The 22,378-nt window shown below is 38.2% G+C and overlaps 1 pseudogene; it reads left to right on the forward strand.

The window, feature by feature from the left end:
- Window positions 1-22,041, forward strand: part of LOC101614152 — a 49,935-nt pseudogene extending 27,894 nt beyond the window's left edge.
- Window positions 22,042-22,378: the final 337 nt, after the last annotated feature.

Raw genomic sequence — 22,378 nt, forward strand, 5'->3', positions numbered from 1 at the left:
AATAAATAAATAATTAAAAATAAAATAAAATAAAATAAAAACTAACTCAACATCAACTCTTCTGTTATGTTGATCTTGAACTTTCTTGCTTACAAAACTATGAAAAATATTTTTTCTTCATAAACTTCCAAGATTCTGATGCCTTGGTATAGACATATATATATGGAGAGAGAGAGAGAGAGAGAGAGAGAGAGAGAGAGAGAGAATAATGAGATAAGAATAAGAAGAAGTTTTTTCTTATTAGAAGAAAAAGAGAGAGTTTGGTTGCAGAAGAGCCTTGCCAATTAGGAGGAAAATGTGTCATGGGGATATTTGTATAATCTATGGCAACTCATAAGGATTTTGTGGTTAGGAATTTGGGTACATCTTGATTTAGTGACTTTTTTTTCATGTGGTACAAAATACTTGATTAAAGACACTTGACTGATATTCATTTGGTGCCTATACTGGGCTGGATTATCTAGTAAGGTTTTTGTATCCATTGTATATAGGTACTGCTTTATGTCTTCTCTATTTCTATAACTGTGTTGGACTTCCTCAGAGCATGGTTGCATCAGGGTAGTTATAATTAATACACATTAACTGCTTTCCACCGGAGTTGAAACAGAAGGTTCTAGGCATCATCTGAGCTTGAAAGTCCTACAGTGTTACTTCCATTGCAAATCATCAGTCAGAGCAATAAACAAGGCCAACTCAATTTCAAGCAGAAGGAAGATAGACTCTAGCTCTTGATTGATGCCTGCAGTCTTTGAAGACCAACTACCATAAAGTTCTTTGTAGGGCATAGTAACATGTTTGGATTATAATCCAAATATAGCAGGAAGCTATTTAAAGTTTTAATCAAGGGAGTGATGTAATTTGATTTAGGTTTTTAAAATAATACTCTGGCTGCTATGGAAAATGGACCTCAGAGTTGCAAAAGTACAGTTTGAAAGGCCAGTTAGGAGGGTACTATAGCAGAGAAGAAGAAAAATGATGACTTGCACCAAGATAGTATTAGTAGATGTGAAATATGGGCATATCTGGAAAAAAAAACTTTTAAGGGCAGATCTAAAGATACTTGCTGATGTGTTTAAAGTGTGTGGTGACTGACAGAGGAAGAATCAAAGAATTATCTAAGGACTCTGAGGTTTTGATCTGAAAAGCAGAGGAGATCATGAAGTCATCTATAGAAATGTGCAATTTTGGAAAGACACAGATCAAAAGACACAACAAATTCACCGTTCTCCATTGTCAACTGTAAAACTGAGAATTTAGCATATCGAGTTAATTAAAAGGTATCTTATTCTCTTTACATAAACAACCCACATAGAAATAGTGCTACTGACTTATGCTTGATTGAATATATATTTATATACATATATTGCTTTACTATATGGCCGGTACTGCTATCAGAGCTCTAACTACATTAACTGTTTGAAACGCCCACTGTGAGAAATGTACTATTTTTGTCATTTTCATTTGACAAGTGGCAAAATCTAAGTTTTATGAAGGTTAAACTTGTTCAAGATCTCATAATTATACACAGGTAGATCCAAGATTTGAACCTAAGAAGTGTGGATCTGAAGTCCATTGATGCAACCTTTACACTACATTACCTTATCATCAAAACACTTTATATAGCTGCTCCACCCTGTCTGGGGACATCAAGCACACAACAGAACTGTTAGCCACTCCCGCCTACCTAACTGTTAGATCCATGAATCAGTGAAGAGGTGATGGAGGTGAAGGAGGCAGCAAACCATGAAAGGGCACTGAATATATGCCAAAACTAGTGTCACTCTATCTACCTGCCCACCTGTCTGCCAGACACATGAGGTAATGGCCTGTATACTGAAACCTGAAGCCCCTCACCCACTGGCCCACTGACCCAGTGAGCTGAGATGAGCTGATTTACCCTCCTCATACATCAGGACACATTGTCTCCACTACTGAGCCTCACAGTGCCTCTAGTGGAGCCAAAAGCAGTTAAGCTGAAGGAACACAAAGGACAGACCTGAGTAGTGACTCAGCACAGGGGTGCCAGAAAATCATTCATTCCAAGAAAGAGGAATGAATGAATCCTCTTCCAGAGCTACTTTTAGATATTTAGCCATATCCTGAACTGAAGCCAAAAAGAGCCAGAGCCACAACCAATCCTGAGAAGAAAGGTGATTTATAATAAGGGAATGGAATCATCCGAGATACCCATCAACTAGTTATGTAAATGGATTATGTAAATGTCATATATATATGTATATGTATATGTATATATATATATATATATACACATACACACACACACATATATATGTATATATATATATATATATGTATATATATATATATATATATATATATATCTTGATTGATGCCTGCAGTCTTTGAAGACCAACTACCATAAAGTTCTTTGTAGGGCATAGTAACATGTTTGGATTATATATATATATATATATATATATATATATATATATATATATATATATATATTTATAATGGAAACTTATTCCTCTGTAATGAAAAATGGAATATGGAATATAGTGAAATTTTCAGGCAAATATATGGAACTGTAAAATATGTTAACTGAGGAAACCCAAGCTAAATATGAAAAATACTACATTTTCTCTAATATATTGATCCTAGCTTCCAATTTTAATATATATGATTTTATGTAGGAATACGTATGTGTAGAGCCTAGAGAACATACATGGGCCCACAACAATGTAAAGAAGAAGATATATCAAATATGGCAGTAAAAGTAGGAATACTAGAAATGGAAAGGTTTACAAGAGGGAGGTTTGGTAGGTGTGGTGGTTTGATTCAGGTGCCCCCATAAACTTACGAATGCTAGGTTCCCAGCTAATGGAGATTTTGGATTTAATGCCTCCCAGAGACAGTGAACTGTTGGGGGTGGGCTTATGGTGTTATAGTCACTTTCCCCTTGCCAGTATTTGGCACACTCTCCTGTTGTTATTGTCCACCTGATGTTGGCCAGAAGGTTATGTGCACCCTCTGCTCATGCCATCATTTTCCCCTGCCATTATGGTGCTTCCCCTTGAATCTGTAAGTCAAAATAAACCTTTGTTGCAACAAGTTGCTCTTGGTCATGTGATTTTTTTAAAAAAAATTCTTTATTAATTAGTTTTGTATTCAGCAAATAGGGTCAATTTGGTACCATTATTAGGGTCATCCATGACCTACCCCCTCCTATTGGCCCCTCCTTGTTGAGGTATATGGGTCATGCATTGTGGAGTTAGCCCACAGTTATGGGTAAGATAAATGTCTCTGCATATCATGACCCAAAATGTGACTCTGACATTCTTTCCACCCCCTCTTCCACAAAATTTCCATGAGCCATGTTGGGTTCATTTTTGGTCTGCTTCAGTGATGAGGTGTTGGGGGCCTCTGGGTCTCTGGCTCTCTGATTTGGTGTGAGTTGAATTTTCTCTGTGTTGACCTCCTTTCCCCTTGTGCTGGTTTCCGGTTCACCAGGAAAACAGCACCCTTGCTTGTTTCACCAATTATATTTGTTTCAGCTCGGGCTCTTTTGAGGTATGATGGGGTGGCTCTCTCCTTAGGATCTACATCTGTCTGAAGAAGAGAAGCAGATTCTCCAATGGAAAATAAGTTAGCACCAGGAAAAATGAGATAATCCTTACTTTTTAATAGAGAATTTAATAGTTGTAGGCCCTCTTGTAGCCCATGATTGATGGTAGCTTGGTAATGGACAGTGGGCTTATGTTTGGATATGGTTCTGACTTATTTCCCACTTCCAGCTATAGGTCCCGTACCACTGAGGGGATCAGTTAGCCTAATCAAGAGCAGTTTGTTCCCCACCATGGCTGTGTGCCACTGTTGCACTTCTGTGGGCATCACAACAGGTTATTTGTTGCTAAATAGGTTAGACCATGAGTTGCTTGGACAGATATGGGTTATTTTCCCCCAATCGCCCATGTAGCACCTTCTGGTACTAGACGCGCTGACTGTCTGGGGAATGACTCTCTTCCAACTTCTAGCCATGCCATTCTAATTTATGTGTCAATCACATGAGGTGTTGTGGTGGTTTAATTTTGGTGTCCCCCATAAACTTATGTGTTCTGGAGGCTAGGTTCCCAGCTGATGGAGATTTGGGAATTAACGCCTCCTGGAGGGAGTGTATTGTTTGGGGTGGGCTTAAGGGTGCTATAGCCTTTTCCCCTTTACCAGTGTTTGGCAAGTTCTTCTGTTGCTACGGTCCACCTTATGTTGGCCAGGGGGTGATGTACACCCTCTGCTCATGCCATCTTTTACCCCTGCCATCATGGAGCTTCCCCTTGAGCCTGTATACCAAAATAAATCTTTTTTATTTTTTTCCAGAAGCTGCTCTTGGGTGATTTCTACCAGCAATGTGAACCGGACTGCAACAGTAAACAGTGTACTGAGGAGTGAGGTTGCTGCTAGACACCTGACTGTGTGGCATTGGCCTTTTGGAGCTGATTTTCAAGAGGAATGTGGGAGGGTTTGAAACCTTGGCCTAAGAGACACCTTGTAGCTCTGTAAGTACAATTTGATGGACTATTCTGGTCAGAGCTGGAAGACCTGAATGCAGTAAGAACTATGGACTGTGAGGTTTGGCTTATGAGGGTGAGAAAGAACTTTGCCTTGACTGGGCTAGCAGTTTGTGTAAGAAGCTTGCTCTTATACCCATGAACTGAGAAGTTGTGCCGAGTTACTTTGCATAGAAATTAACTGGTGTGAGCAGAGGGATATGGCACATAAAGCATAACCTTTGGGTGAACTGTTGCCCATTCAGTTGCAATTGAGAGATTACAACCTTTGATACTGGGTTAGCTGACCTGCACTGGGACAACAAGAAGAATGTTGATTCTTTTGAAGGTGGCTGAGTGCTCAAGGAGTGTCCTGTTTTTCAAAGTCTGCTCTATTCCCTCCCAGATTAACAAATTGTCACCCTACCTGGTATTATTGAGTATAAGAAATGCTGGAAGAGGGTCATTGAGTTTGCAACCCTGTCTTGTGTTTTGGAAATGGCCCTGGGCAGTGTGAAGCAGGTTTGCTGGTGCCTGCAAGGAGACCCCATGGGGACATAAGGATGAACTGTGGATTGCAGTGGAGACCCAGTGAAGATGTCTGGGACCATGAGGTGGCTGCCAAGGAGAGCTGCCAGCCCTGATTAATTTTTCCATCTGTGAGTAGCCTAGCTGGAGGGGCAGAATTGGAACACCAGAGTCTTGTTGCTGGTTAGAATTATCGGTCTTGGATATTTGACACTGGCTAGAGTTGCTGGACTTGAAGCTACAGAGTTTGATGTTTGTCCTGGTTGTTTTAAATCTTGTATTGGTTGAATGTTTCTTTGCTATGCCCAATGCCATCTTTTGCAGTGTGAATATATATTCTGTGCCATTATGGGTTTTTTGAGGTGATTTTTTTGGTATTATGGCTCAGTTAAAAGATCTTGGACTATGTGGATGTATGAACATCATTGAAAATGATAAAAAATTATGGGAAATTTTAAAGTCAGACTGAATGTATTGTATTTTGCATCATGTTTGTATATAAGTTTATGGGGGCCAGGGATGGAATGTGGTGGTTTGATTCAGGTGTCCCTCATAAACTTAGGTGTTCTGAATGCTAGGATACCAGCTGATGGAGATTTGGGAATTAACACCTCCTGGAGGGAGTGTATTGTTGGGGGTGTGCTGATGGGTGTTACAGCCAGTTTCCCCTTGCCAGTGTTTGGCACACTCTCCTGTTGCTGTGGTCCATCTTATGTTGGCCAGGGGGTGATGTCCACCCTCTGCTTATGCCATAGTTTTCCCCTACCATCATAGACCTTCCCTTCAACTTGTAAGCCAAAATAAATCTCTTTATCCAAGAAGCTGCTCTTGGTTGGGTGAATTCTACCAGCAATGTGAAACAGACTGCAACAGGTGTCTTCAGTAATAGGGCCTTACCACTGACCTTTGGTGGGTCGTCAAGTACTTGGACAGAAATCTGCCTTTCTTTTAGGAAACCTTGAAGATCTCTCTGATCAAAAGCCCATTGTGAATCCATCTGGTCCTGGACTCTTCTATTTGGGGAGGTTTTTTATTAATTTTTCAATCTTCAACTGATAGAGGCCTAATCTCTAGAATCTACAAAGAACTCAAAATTCTAAACAATAAGAAGACAAACACCCCACTCACAAAATGGGGCACAGAGTTGAACAGGCAGTTCACAGATGAAGATATACAAACGACAAACACACACATAAGAAAATGTTCATCATCCCTAATCATCAGAGAAATGCAAATTAAAACAACTATGAGATTTCACCTTACCCCAATAGGGATAGCCAACATAAAAAATTAACCCAACATGGCTCAGGGAAATTTTGTGGAAGAGGGGGCAGAAAGAATTTCAGAGCCACATGTTGGATCATGATATGCAGAGACATTTATCGTACCAATAACTGTGGGCTAACTCCACAATGCATGACCTATTTATATCAACAAAGAGGGGCCAATGGGGAGGGGGTAGATCATGGATGAGCCTAAACAATGGTACCAAAATGCCTGTATTTGCTGAAAAGAAAACTAGTAAATTAAATTTTTTTTAAAAAAAAAAAAGCTCATTGTGAATGATAGCTACATGCTGGTACTGGGAGTTACAGGACAGTGTCCACTAAGAAAAGGAAGAAAAAGATAACTAATATACAAGAGCTAGATAGAGGAGAAAGAGAGAGAGAGAGAGAGACAGAAAGAGATAGAAAGAAAGAGAGGGGGGATCAGGAAGCTGTAAAAGATTAAGTTTAGTCTTTGTCACACACTCTCCAGTGTCTTGTGGCTAAGGAGTTCCCCCTAAGTGCCTGTGGAAGATTCAGTCATTTTGTCTGCCTTTTAGGAAGTAGAATTTTATTTCACCATTGCCATTTGGGTCTAGATTTGTGTTTCCCACCCCTCCATTGTGCCCCTGGCCCTCCCCACCCATCTTAGTGTCTAGTCCACGAAATGCTTACAAGGTATGTAAAGTATCTTGGGTAGATTCAGGTTAGGTGCGTAGATGAGTGAGACTATGTGGCATTTTTTTTTTTTTTCTGTGATTGGGTATGTTCACTGAGAATGATCTGTCCAGGTTCAACCATTTTTTCCTCAAATTTCACTGTGTCATTTTTTGTCTTACTCCTGTAGAGTATTCAACTGTATAGATATTCCACATTTTAGTAATTCATTCCTCTAATGATGGATATCTGGGTTGATTCCAGCTCTTAGCTATTACAAATTGAGCCACTACAAACATGGTTGAGCAAATCTCTCTGGCCTGTGGTTTGAAGGTTTTAGGATAGATGCCCAGTAAGGGAATGACTGGGTCTGTTGGTATTTCTATACTCAGCTTGTTCTGGAGTCTCCATATTGATTTCCAAAGTGGTTGCACCATCCTACATTTCCACCAACAGTGGATGAGTGTTCCAACTTCTCCACATACTCTCCAGCATTTATTTTCATTTGAGGTTTTGATGTTTGCTATCCTTATGGGGTAAGGTGGAATCTCATAGTTGTTTTAATTTGCATTTCTCTGATGATTAGGTATGATGAACATTATCTTAAGTGTGTGGTGCCATTTGTATTTCTTCCTCTGTTAAATGCCTGTTCAGTTCTTTGCCCCATTTTGTGAGTGGGTGTTTGACTTCTTATTGTTTATGTTTTTGAGTTCTTTGTAGTTATCCGAGATTAGGCCTCTGTCAGTTGTATATTCAGCAAATATATTCTCCCATTCCATGGGTAATCTATTGGCTTTGCTTACTGTATGCTTGTCTATAAATAAACACTTCAGCTACATGTGATCCCATTGGTTGAAAGACTATTTAAGATTGTGAGCTATGGGGGTTTTGTTCAGGAAGACTTTTTCCATTCCCATATCATGGAAAGTTCTTCTTATATATTCTTCCAGTACTAGTCAAGTATTTGGTCTTATATTTAGGTCTTTGATCCATTTGGACATAAGTGTATTGCATGGCGAAATGAATGGATCAAGTTTCAATTTCCTGCATATGGTTATCCAGTTTGTTCAGCATCAGTTTTTGAAGATGGTACCTTTTTTCCAGCCTATACTGTTCGGGCATTTGTCGAATATCAAGAAGATATAGTTGCTTGACCCAGTGTCTGGGTCCTCAAATCTATTCCATTGGTCTATACTCCTGTTTTTATGCCAGTACCATGCTGTTTTTATTACTATGGCTTTGTAATATAGTTTTTGATCAGGTATGGTGATGCCACCAGAGGTATTTCTTTTGCTGAGGATATGTTTGGATATGCAAGGCCTTCTGCCTTTCCACGTAAAACTTGAGATCATTTTTTCTATCTCTGTGAAGGACACTGTAGGAATTTTAAGTGGAATTGCATTAAATCTGTATATTGCCTTTGGTAGGATTGTTATCTTCACAATGTTAATTCTTATCCAGGAGCATGGAACATCTTTCCATTGTTTCAAGTCCTCCTCAATTTATTTTTTGAGTGTTTTTATGTTTTCATTGTATAGATATTTCACTTCCCTAGTTAACATTATTCCAAGGTATTTTATTTTGTTGTTGTTGTTATTGAAAATGGGACCATGCCACTTATTTCTTTCTCAGCATCTTTGCATTTTCACATAGAAAGGCTACTGATTTTTGTGTATTGATTTTGTATCCTGCTCCTTTGCTATAGGAGTTAATCAGCTTTAGGAATTTTGGGATGGAGTCTCTCGGGTCTCTTACATATACAATGATGTCATCAGCGAATAGAGGTTACTTAACTTCTTCCTTTCCAAATTGTATCCCTTTTATTTCCTTCTCCTGTCTTATTGTTTGAGCTAGGACTTCTAGTACTATATTGAAAAGCAGAGGTGAGAGAGGACAACCCTGTCTTGTTCCTGATCTTAATGGGAATTCCTCCAGTCTCTCTCCATTAAGTATCATTTGGGCTTTTGGAGCTTTTTATATTGCCTTTATTATGTTAAGATATGTACCAACTATGCCAATTCTCTCCAATGTTTTGATCATGAAGTGATGTTGTATCTTGTCGAAGGCCTTTCCTGCATCTATTGAAATGATCATGTAGTTTTTATGTTTAACCTTGTTTATGTGGTGTATTACATTGACAGATTTCTGTATGTTGAACCACCCCTGTGTTCCTGGGATGAATCCCACTTGGTCAAGGTGGATAATACTTTTGATGTGTTGTTGGATTCAGTTTGTGAGGACTTTGTTCAGGATCTTTGCATCTAAGTTCATTAGGGAAATAGGCTAGTAGTTTTCTTTTCTTGTGGCATCTCTGTCTGGTTTTGGAATCAGGTTTATTCTAGCTCCATAAAAGGAGTTGTGTAGCTTTCCCTGTTCTTCAATTGTGTGGCACAGTTTGCGGAAGATTGGTTTGAGTTCTTCAATGAAGGTTTAATAGAATTCGGCTGAGAAGCCATCTGGTCATAGACTTCTTTTGGGGGTGGTTTTTTATTACTTTTTCAATTTCGATGAGTGTGATGGGTTCATTGAGGTGAATAATCTGTTTTCAGTTTAGCTTTGCTAGATGGTATGCATCCAGAATTTCATTCATCTTGTCCATGTTATTCACTTTTGTAGAGAAGAGGTTTTTGAAATAAGTCCTGATGATTTACCCAATTTCACTTATGTCTGTCATGATCTCTTCATTTTCATTTTGAATTTTGTTAATTTGAAAATTCTCTTTGTTGCTTGATCAAATTGGCCAGGGGTTTGTCAATCTTGTTTATTTTTTCAAAGAATCAGCTCTTTGTTTTGTCAATTATCTTAATTGTTTCCTTGGTTTCAAATTCATTAATTTCTTCTCTGATTTTAATTATTTCTTTCCTTCCTGAGCTCTTTGGGTTAGATTTTTCTTGACATTCCAGTACATTTACTGGATGGTTAGGTTATTGATTTGGGATCTCTCTGTTTTTTTATGAAGGCATTGAGTGCTATGAATTTTACCCTGAGGACCACCTTTATTGTGTCCTATAAGTTTTGGTACAATGTGTTCTCATTGTCATTCAATTGTAGAAATTTTTCAATTTAATTTTTTATTTTATCCACTATCCTTTTATTGTTTAAATTGTTCTGTTCAATTTCCACTTGCCCTTGGAATTCTTTGTGGGTCTTTTGTTCTTCATTTCTAGCAAAATAGCATTGTTATCTGATATCATGCAGGGAATTATGTCCATCTTCCTAAGTATGTGGAGCTAGTCTTTGTGACCTAGTATATGGTCTATTTTAGAGAATATTCCATGGGCTGCTGAAAAGAATGTGTAGTGTGTGTATTTGGGATGGAAAATTCTGTAGATGTCCATTAGGTCTATATGATCTATGGTTTTGTTGAGCTCTCTTACTTCCCTGTTACTTTTCTGTTAGGATTATCTGTATTACTCATAGTGATGTATTGAACTCCCCAGCTATAATGGTGTTGGTAGATATTTCTGTTTTTGTTGTCAAGTATGTTTTGTTTTATGAACTGTGGTGCCCCTGTGTTTGGTGCATAGAGATTTATGATTGTAATATCCTTTTTTATTTTTCGAGGTAGGGTCTCACTGTAGCCCAGGCTGACCTGGAATTCACTATGGAGTCTCAGGGTGGCCTCAAACTCACGGCAATCCTCCCACCTCTGCCTCCTGAGTGCTGGGATTAAAGGCGTGAACCACCATACCCAGCTGAAATACCCTCTTGATGGATCATTCCCCTGATAAGTAGGACTGGCCTTCTTTGTCTGTTTTGAATATTTTTGGTTCAAAGTCTATTTTATCTGATATTAATTCAGCTGTGCTTGCTTGTTTCTTACTCCCTTTTGCTTGGAATATTGTTTACCACCAATTCACACTGAGTAAGTGTCTGTCATTAGTGGTGAGGTAGTTTTCATTTTTTTAAAAAATTTTTATTTATTTATTTTGAGAGCGAGAGACACAGAGAGAAAGACAGATAGAGGGAGAGAGAGAATGGGCGCGCCAGGGCTTCCAGCCTCTGCAAATGAACTCCAGACGCGTGCGCCCCCTTGTGCATCTGGCTAACATGGGACCTGGGGAACTGAGCCTTGAACCGGGGTGCTTAGGCTTCACAGGCAAGCACTTAACTGCTAAGCCATATCTCCAGCCCTAGTTTTCATTTTTTATGTGTTCAAAATTAATTATTTTTATTTATTTAGTGTTCTTTAAATTTTTATTAGTATTTTCCATGATTATATAAAAAAAAATCCCATGGTAATTCATCCCTCCCCCCCATACTTTCTCCTTTGAAATTCCATTCTCCATCATATTACCTCCCCATTACAGTTATTGTACTTAGATATAGAACATATCAAACTATTAAGTACCCTCCTCCCTTCCTTTCTCTTCCCTTTATTTCTCCTTTTTAACTTATTGGCCTTTGCTAAGTGTTTTCATTCTCACGCAGTAGCCCAGTCATCTGTACCTAGGATCCACATATGAGAGAGAACATATGGCGCTTGGCTTTCTGGGGCTGGGTTACCTTACTTAGTATAATCCTTTCCAGCTCCACCCATTTTTCTGCAAATTTCATAACTTCATTTTTCTTTACTGGTGAGTAGAACTCAACTGTATAAATGTGCCACATCTTCATTATCCACTCATCAGTTGAGGGACATCTAGGCTGGTTCCATTTCCCAGCTATTATAAATTGAGCAGCAATAAACATGGTTGAGCATGTACTTCTAAGGAAATGAGATGATTCCATCAGATATATGCCTAGGAGTGCTATAGCTGGGTCATATGGTACATCAATCTTTAGCTGAGTAAGGAACCTCCACACTGATTTCCACAATGGCTGGACCAGATTGCATTCCCACCCGCAGTGTAGAAGGGTTCCTCTTTTTCCACATCCCCACCAACATTTATGATCATTTGTTTTCATGATGGTGGCCAATCTGACAGGAGTAAGATGGAATCTCAATGTAGTTTTAATCTGCATTTCCCTGATGACTAGTGACATAGAACATTTTTTTAGATGCTTATATGCCATTCGTATTTCTTCCTTTGAGAATGCTCTATTTAGCTCCATAGCCCATTTTTTGATTGGCTTGTTTCATTCCTTATTATGTAACTTTTTGAGTTCTTTGTATATCCTAGATATTAATCCTCTATCAGATATATAGCTGGTGAAGATTTTTTCCCATTTGTTAGGTTGCCTCTTTGCTTTTTGCACTGTGTCCTTTGCAGTGCAAAATCTTTGTAATTTCATGAGGTCCCAGTGATTAATCTGTGGTTTTATTGCCTGAGCAATTGGGGTTGTATTCAGAAAGTCTTTGCCAAGACCAATATGTTGAAGGGTTTCTCCTACTTTTTTTCTAGCAGTTTCAGAGTTTCAGGTCTGTTGTTAAGGTCTTTAATCCAGTCAGACTTAATTCTTGTCCATGGCAAGAGAGAAGAATATATTTTCATCCCTCTACAGATATATATTCAGTTTTCCCAACACCATTTGCTGAAGAGGCTGTTTTTTCTCCAATGAGTATTTTGGGCATTTTTATCGAATATCAGGTGGATATAGCTACTTGGGCTTACATCTGGGTCCTCTATTCTGTTCCACTGATCTACATGTCTGTTTTTGTGCCAGTACCATGTTGTTTTTGTTACTATGGCTCTGTAGTATGGGTTAAAATCAGATATGGTGATACCATCAGCCTTATTTTTCTTGCTCAGTATTATTTTAGATATTCGAGATTTCTTGTGATTCCAAATGAATTTTTGGATTGTTTTTTCTATTCCCAGGAAGAATGCTTTTGGAATTTTGATAGGGATTGCATTAAATGTGTAGATTGCTTTTGGTAAGATTACCATTTTCACAATATTGATTCTTCCAATCCAGGAACAGGAGATATTTCTCCACTTTCTAGTGTCTTCTGCAATTTCTCGCTTGAGTGTTTTAAAGTTCTCCTTGTAGAGATTCTTTACTTCCTTGGTTAGGTTTATTCCAAGGTACTTTATTTATTTATTTATTTATTTATTTATTTATTTATTTTTTGATGCAGTTGTGAATGGGAGCGATTTCAACCTCTGTGTGTTTGTTTGTTGTTAGCATATGTGAAGGCTACTGAATTCTGTGTATTTATTTTGTATCCTGCTACATGGGTTTATGTTTTGATCAGCTTTAACAGTTTCCTAGTAGAGTTTTAGGGTCCTTTATGTAGATAATTATGTCATCTGCAAATAATGATAACTTGATTTCTTCCTTTCCAATTTATATCCTTTTTATGTATGCCTCTTGCCTTATTGCTATGGCTAAGACTTCCAAAACTATATTAAATAAAAGTGGGGACAGTGGAAACCCTTGTCTTCTTCCTGATTTTAGTGGAAAAGCTTCCAGTTTTTCCCCATTTAGTAATATGTTTGCTGTAGGCTTGTCATAAATAGCTTTTATTGTATTGAGATGTGTTCCTTCTATTCCCAGTCTCTGTAGGACTTTTATCATGAAGGGATGTTGGATTTTGTCAAATGCTTTCGCTGTGTCCAATGAGAGGATCATTTGATTTTTGTCCTTCAACCCGTTTATATAATGTAATACATTTATAGATTTGCGTATATTGAACCATCCCTGCATCTCTGGGATAAAGCCTACTTCGTCAGGGAGAATGATCTTTTTGATATACTCTTGTATTCTGTTTGCCAATATTTTGTTGAGAATTTTTGCATCTATGTTCATGAGGGAGATCGGTCTGTAATTTTCTTTTTTTGTCTTATCTTTGCCTGGTCTTGGTATCAGGGTGATGCTGGCCTCACAGAAGGAGTTTGGTAGTATTCCTTCTTTTTCTATTTCCTGGAAAAGCTTAAGAAGCAATGGTGTTATCTCTTCCTTAAAGGTCTGGTAAAATTCAACATTGAATCCTTTTGGGCCTGGGCTTTTTTTTTTTTAGTTGGGATATTGATAACTGTTCGGTTCTGCATGTTTGTTATAGGTCTATTTAAGTGATTAATCTCATTTAATTTAGGCAGGTCATATAAATCAAGGAAATCATCCATTTCTTTCAGATTTTCATACTTTGTGGAGTATATGCTTTTATACCATGTCTCTATGATTTTTTGAATTTCTCTGGAATCTGTTGTGATGTTACCTTTTTCATCTCTGATTTTATTAATTTGTGTCTCTTCTCTCTTTTGGTCAGACTTGCTAAGGGTTTATCGATCTTGTTTATCCTTTCAAAGAACCAACTCTTTGTTTCATTAATTCTTTGGATTTTTAAATTTCTATTTCATTAATTTCTGCCCTAATCTTTATTATTTCTTCCTGCCTACTAATTTTTGATTTGCCTTGTCCTTCTTTTTCCAAGGCTTTAAGGTGAAGCCTTAGGTCGTTTACTTGTGACCTTTCTAATTTCTGAGTGTATGCACTTATAGCTATAAATTTACCTCTTAGAACTGCCTTCATTGTGTCCCAGAGATTTTGATATGTTGTGTTCTCATTATCATTTGACTCTATGAATTTTTTGATTTCCTTCTTGATTTCATCATTGACCCATTCATCATTTAGTAGTGTGTTGTTTAGTTTCCATGATTTTGTGTATGCTCTATAGCCTTTCTTGCTACTGATTTGTAGTTTAAATCCATTGTGGTCAGATAGAATGCAAGGAATTATTTCAATTTTCCTGAATTTGTTAAGGTTTGCTTTGTGTCCTAATATATGGTCTATTTTAGAGAATTTTCCATGTGCTGCTGAAAAGAATGTATATTCTGAGGCCTTTGGATGAAATGTCCTGTATATATCTGTTAGGTCCATTCCTTCTATGACCTCATTTAGTCCAGATGCCTCTCTGTTTATTTTTTCCCAGGATGTCCTTTCAATTGATGAGAGTGGGGTGTTAAAGTCACACACCACCATGGTGTTTGGTATTATCTGTGACCTTAGTTCTAATAGTGTTTGTTTGATGAATTGGGGAGCCCCCATGTTAGGTGCACATATGTTTAGTGTTGTAATGTCCTCCTGTTGGAGTGTGCCCTTAAGAAATATAAAGTGACCTTCTTTATCTTTCTTGACTAAGGTTGGGCTGAAGTCTACCTTGTCAGATATTAAGATAGCAACCCCTGCTTGTTTTCTAGGCCCATTTGCTTGAAACACCGTCTTCCAACCTGTCACCCTATGATAATGTCTATCCTTTGTAGAAAGGTGAGTTTCTTGCAGACAACAAATTGTAGGATCCTGCTTTTTAACCAAGTCTGCTAACCTATTTCTTTTCATTGGGGCATTGAGGCCATTGATATTAAGAGATATTATTGAAAGGTGTGTATTTATGTTTTCCTTTCTGTTGTTGTTGTTGTGGTGGTGGTGGTTCCAGTTCTACCTGTGCTCTCTTGTGCTATCTAGTATTTGAGTATTGCTTGTTTTTTCTAGGTTCCTTATATCTGTGCTTTTCCTTATCTTCAGCATGGAGGATGCTATCAATTCTTTTCTATAGAGCTGGTTTTGTCTTCAAATACTCCTTTAACCTGCTTTTGTCATGGAATGTCCTTATATCTCCTTCTATTTAAAGGGATAGCTTTGCAGGATAAAGTAATCTTGGTTAACAGTTGTTATCTTTCAGAAGTTGGAATATATCACTCCAAGCCCTTCTGGCTTTAAAAGTTTGTGCTGAGTAATCTGCTTTAATCCTGATGGGCTTGCTTTTGTAGGTAACTTGATTTTTCTCTCTAACTGCTTTCAATGTTTTTTCTTTGGTGTGTGTGTTTGGAAGTTTGATTATAATATGGTGAGGAGAGTTTCTTTCTAGGTTTTGTCTGTTTGGGGTTCTATAGGCTTCCTGCATTGGTTTCTCTTTCCCAATTTGGGGGAAATTTTCTTCTATGATTTTGTTGAAGACATTTACTATGCCTTTGGAGTGGAGTCCTTCTCCTTCTACTATGCCCTGAATTCTTGTATTTGATCTTTTCATAGTGTCCTGAATATCTTGAAATTCCCACTCATACTTTTCTATAAGTTTGTCTTTCTCTTTGTTGGCCTGTATTAGATCTGCCACCTGGTCTTCTAGCTTAGATATTCTGTCCTCTCCTTCATCCATTTTACTGGTGAGATTTTCTACAGAGTGTTTTATTTCATTAACTGTGTTCTTCGTTGCTAGTAATTCTGACTAGTTTTTCTTTATTATTTCTATTTCCTTATTTATGTCTTGCATTGCCTTCTTTATTTCATGAAATTGGTGTCCTGCATCTTCTTTGATTCCTTTGATTTCCTGTTATGTTCCTCTTTGACTCTTTGATTTGTTCTGTGACTTCTTTGAACATATTTACAATCATTCTTTTGAAATCTTTCTCTGGTATTTCCTCTAACTCGTTCTCACTGGAGGTCATTTCTGCTGCATTAATACTTTTAGGTGGATTTATATCATGTTGCTTTTTAGTGTTTCTTGTGTTATAATGTATATATTTTTGCATCTTGGATTAAGTTAATGCTTGCATTTTCTAGCTAGCTGGGTATTCTTAGCTGTATCAATTGATTTGATGTTATATATCTTCAGGGTAGGAGCTTAAGGTTTTAGGTGTGGTTCTTAAGTCTCACAGAGTATTTACAAAGGTGCTCCTAGGGGTTGAGTTTCCCTGCTATGGGAGTATTCAAGTAGGGTGAGTGGAATTTTATACAGGTAGATTCTAAAAGTTAACTAAACACTGTACCCATTCAGTCAGAAACAGCCCCAAGTATGTATGCCAGAGTAGTTATTATAACAACCAGATCCTCTATCAACATAGAAGTTAAGAGTTCTGGTCTGTTGAGGGATCCAACTCAGCTTGTGACCAAGTGAGGCCCTTCCCTGTTGCAATCCCATTTACCTTGGATGATTTTGGTCTCAGTCAAGTTGCTGCCTAGTCGTCGGACTGCTGTTCTGATTTCTGGAGCTGGGCACTGGCTTTTCCTGTTGGGCAAACTGAGCCTGGCAAGTGTGGCCCTGCAGATCATTACCCCTGCTGCTGGAACTGCTGCTGCTAAAGCTGCCTCTGCTGGGTCTGTCAGCAGCTGAAGCTGCTGCTGCTGGGCCCACCGCTGCTGCTGCCTCTGATGCTGCTGCTGCTGTAGCTGCCACTTCTGGAGCCACTGCTGCTGCTGAAGCTGCTGCTGCTGGGTCCACTGCTGCTGCTGCGACTGAAGCTGCTGCTGCTGTGTCTGCCACTGCTGCCACTCCTGGGTCCCTCCCTCCCTTTCCCTCTCTCCTGCTCTCTCTTCTCTCTAACTCTTGTATATTAGTTATCTTTTTCGTTATTTTCATAGTGGGCACACACCTGTAACTCCTACTACCAGCATGAGGCTATCATCCACAAGTGCTTTTGATCAGAGAGACCTACAAGGTTTCTTGAAATAATGACAGATTTCTGTCAGAGTACTTGATGACCCACCAAAGGTTAGTGGTAAGGCCCTACTGCTGAAGACATCATGTGTGATTGACATGTAATATGGAGTGACATGGCTGGAAGCTGGAAGAGAATCAGTCCCCAGAAAGTCAGTGGGTCTAGTGCCAGAAGATGATACATATGGGACTGGTGTACAATGACCAATATCTTTCCAAGCAACTCATAGTTTAACCTACTTAGCAGAAAATAACCTGTTGTGATGCTCACACAAGTGCTATTGTGGCACACAGCCATGGTGAGAAACCCAGTGCTTTTGATTTTGCTAACTGGTCCACTCAGTGGAACGTAACCCATAGATGGAGCTGGGAAACAAGTCATAACCATATCCAAACATGAGCCCGCTCTCTATTATCAAGCTACCACCAATCGTGGGCTATAAGAGGGCCTACATCTATTAAATTCTCTCTAAAAAAAAATAAGGTTTATCCCACTTATCTGGTGGTAACTTTACTTTCTCTTGGAGAATCTGTTTCTCTTTTTCAGATAGATGTAGATCCTAAAGAGAGAACCCCCCCATCATACCTCAAAAGGGCCCCAGCTGAAACAAATATAATTGGTGAAACAAACAAGGGTGCTGTTTTCTTGGTGAACTTGGTACCAGCACAAGGGGGAAGGAGATCAACACAGAGAACTATCAACTCCTACCAAATCAGATATCCAGAGACACAGAAGGTCCTTACATCTCATCACTGAAGCAGACCAAAAATGAACCCAACATGGCTCAGGGAACTTTTGTGGAAGAGGGGACAGAAAGAATGTCATAGCCACACATTGGGACATGATGCACAGAGACATTTCTTCCTACCCATAACTGAGTGCTAACTAACAATGCATGACCCATATATCTCAATAAGGAGGGGCCAGGGGGAGGTGGTAGTACATGGAGGAGGCTAACAATGGTACAACTTGACTGTATTCACTGATTACAAAACTAATTAATAAAAAAGTAGAGAAACAATAAAATAAAGTGTCTGATGTGGGGAGGTATGATAGACAGTGGAGGTTTGAAGGGGAAAGTAGAAAAGGGGTTACCATTGTTTATTGGCTATAATTATGGAAGTTGTCAATAATCTAAAGCTAAATAATGTGACAAGTCCCTAGCTCCCCAGTACCTCGTAAAGCCTCCTACACATAACTGAATGCTAACTCCACAATGCATGACCCATATACCTCAAGCAGAGAGGCCTGGGGGAGGGGGGAGAACAGGGTGTGTGTGTGTGTGTATGACATTTGATGTATATATATATTTATAATATATATCATAATTTGTGAACACTGGGTGCTTTTTCGTTTTATTTAGATCTTTCATTTATTTCAACAGAATTTAGTAGGTGTTAGAGTACAAGACAATTCCTATACTTCTTTTGTTAAGTTTACTGTTAAGTGTTTTACTCTTTCTGAGGACATAAAACAGTGTTATATAACAGGTAATTCCCTAATAGGGTATAATAATGTAAGTGATATCTATATGTGTATCTTACATTCTATAATCTTTTTGACCATTACTAGGTACTAGGTATAATTTTAGCAGGAATGCTTTAAGGGTTGTTTTTCTTTTCCTTCCATTCTTTCTTTTTTTTCTTCCTTTCTTTCTTTTCAAGGTAGGATTTCACTCTATCTCACGCTAACCTGGAACTCACTCTATAGTTGCAGCCTGGCCTTGAACTGACAGTGATCTTTCTACCTCTGCCTCTCGAGTGGAGTGCTGGGATTAAAGGTGTGTGCTCCATGCTTGGATTCAAATTTTTATATACAGGATTATGTTCAGAGAAAAAAATATATTTTTCTTTCAAAATAAATATGTTCTATTTTTCATGCCTAATTTTCTTGACTATAACTTCGAAGATGATATTAAATAGAAGTGGTACAAGTTGGAATTTTTGGCCTGTTTCTAATGTGAGACAGGATACTTTAGTTGTTTTCCTTTGACACACAATACTTGTGTGCTTTCATCTACATGTTCTTTATTGGATTTCAAATTCCTTTTTGTTCCTACACTGTTGAGGATATTTATTTTTCTATTGGAGTTCACAAATGATTTTTCTATGATCGTTAGATAAGTCCCACTTGGTCATGCTTTGTAAACCTTTCTGCATATTGCTGGATTTCTTTAGCTATTATTTTCTTCATAATTAAAGTTTTACAAACAATAAAATTTATAGATCCCTTTGTAAGTGTTATCTTTTCTTTCTGAGGAGGGATTGTATTCATTCTTCCTTAAATATTTGTAGAATTTACCATGAAGCCAGTCCTGTACATTTCCTTGTGGGAAATTTTTTATTCATTTGATCAAAATGAAATGAAAAATGTCTTTTTTGAAATCCATTAAGTGAGCAGTAGATTTAAATTTTGAAAATAGATTATAAAAGAGCCTTAAGTTTTGTTCCTGAGACTAAACTTCTAGAGGTAAAATTATTGAATCAGAATCAGTGATAGAAGTGTTTGACTCATAAATTCCACTTTTAGAAATTAATTTGAAACATCAGAAATGTGTACAAAAATTCATGCATAGTGATTCTCATATTGGTTTAATTTATAATAAAAAATTTTATAGCAGAAGACTGATTATGTAAGTTATGGTATATTCATATGTTGACATCTTATTGTACACTATAAACTATATTGTAGAAGTCTATTTATTGACATAAGACAATTTCATAACATTATTTTTTTTTATTTTTCAAGGTAGGGAATCACTTGAGTCCATGCTGACCTGGAATTCACTATGCAGTCTCAGGGTAGCCTTGAACTCACAGCGATCCACCTACCTCTGCTTTCGGAGTGCTGGGATTAAAGGCGTGCACCACCATGCCCGGTACAATATTAAATTTTTAAAAACCAAGGTGAAATCTACTGTCTACAACATAATCTAATTTGTAAAGGTCTGTCTGTACATACAAATATATGCCATATCATTAGAATGGGGATTGTGAGGACGTGTGTTAACTTGACATGATATTAATGGATTTATCTCTGATTCTAGGCATAGTATTACATACATGTTTCATTTTAGTTTGTACTTGTGCTTTTGTATATTATGCTATTTTGTTATGCTTTTGCTCTATCATATTTTCTTCATTTTACTTTGATAATAAGAAAAAGATTATATTATGAACTGAATATACATGGAATGAAAATGTTCCACAGATCTACTATGATTTGCCTACAACTTGGGCTTAAAGGATAAGCAGACTTGTCTTCCCACTACATCTGTTAGTAAGCAGTTTATTAGTCAGAATATTCTAATTGTGACCTTTACTCTTATGCATATAAATTCTGTTATTGAAAATCTTTTTGGGGAACATTTATTTGATGCCAATAATGGAACCAATGCAACGAATCATTTAATTCTATTATTGTCCATGCCACTATTTCATTTTCATATAAACCCCTCTGCATATTCTTGAGTAATAACAGTTTACATTTTTTAAATGACAACTTAGATATAAATGGTAGAATTTCAGACTTTCAACACATATCTTAACATAGATTTCAAAATATTTCTTGTTAGTAGAATGAATAATTGTACCACCAAATATGCACATATTCCATAAAATATTTTGTCCTTATTTAGTTATCTTTGTGTGACCACAAGCTATATATCTCATGAGTCTATGAGTACAAATTTTAGGGTGAAAAGAACAAACTTTGGAGTGTATATAAATCTATTGTAAGATCCATAGACTTTAAGTGAGCAAGTCTATTCATCTTTTAGAAATGTTCTGTTGTCAAAAAGTAATCCAGGGCACACTCTCCTGCTGCTTTTGTCCCCCTTATGTTAGCCAGGGGGTGATGTCCACCTCTGCTCATGCCATTGTTTGCCCTACCATCATGGAGCTTTTCCTCCAGCCTGTAAGCAAAAATAAACATTTTTCCCCCATAAACTGCTCTCGTTGAATGATTTCTTCGAGCAATACGAACCTGACTGCAACAGTGGGGCTGCTCTAGGGACCCATGCTCTTTTTCTAGGTGGTGGTGGTGGCCGGATAGACAACAGCTCATCAACACACTTCGCAGAGCTTTGGGTCCATTTGGATCACACAGTGTTTTTCCAAGAGTTTAGACCATTTCTAAGTAGCAGTCCATTGGACCAAGACAATAGAGCCAATGAGAGGGGTCATCAAACTCACACTGTCTTCTGAGGACCAAGTCAGCCTCCAAGGTTGCAAATGACACAAGAAGTGCTCGTCCTGACAGATCTCCAGCTATTGAAGGAATAATACAACAGATATTTGCAGGGTTCTTTGCAAGTTCTGCAATTCCTGGATCTCTACACCCCTTTTCTTGGAGCGGGATACTGCATTCCAACCCTGTGGACTATACCTGGGGTCAGACAGGGCTTGATGCCATTGTAACCCAGCTTTTAGGACAACTGGAAAATACAGGGCCATGCCCAGCTGACATGGAAAAATCACATCTCTTCCAACAGTGACAGTAACTCAGGAACAAGTTGACAAGGGTTTAGAATGTCCGGTATGCAAAGAAGATTACACAGTTGAAAAGGAAGTCCGGCAGTTACCCTGCAACCACTTCTTTCACAGTAGCTGTATTGTGCCCTGGTTAGAACTGCATGGCACATGTCCTGTGTGTAGGAAGAGCCTAAATGGTGAGGACTCCACTCGGCAAACCCAGAGCACCGAGGCCGCCGCAAGCAGCAGATTTAGCAGTGACAGCCAGCTCCGTGGCACTGAGGACCACCCCTGAACCAGGGCTCTTTGTGCTAGTATTCTTGCCATAGGTGTAAATTATATCCAAACAAAAATAGTAGATGGATTTAGGAGTCACATAAGAAACCCCAACTCATAATATTAATGCAGTGAGTGCATTTCTTCTCTGAAACTAAAGTAGGACCTACAGACGGAGTTGTATGTACAACCACACGTTTCTTGTTCCTGAGCTCCAGAATGATAATGTGTGTGAAGCTGAATTGGTTGCTCCTGCCTGGATAGAATCCATTCCTTAAAGTCAAGCTGGGGTTCCGCTGTCACGTTGTCTTGTAATGAATGTCGCTACCACCTCCTCCAACCTCGGTCCCACTGTT

Source organism: Jaculus jaculus, chromosome X (genome assembly GCF_020740685.1).
Source record: "Jaculus jaculus isolate mJacJac1 chromosome X, mJacJac1.mat.Y.cur, whole genome shotgun sequence".
Lineage (NCBI taxonomy): Eukaryota > Metazoa > Chordata > Mammalia > Rodentia > Dipodidae > Jaculus > Jaculus jaculus.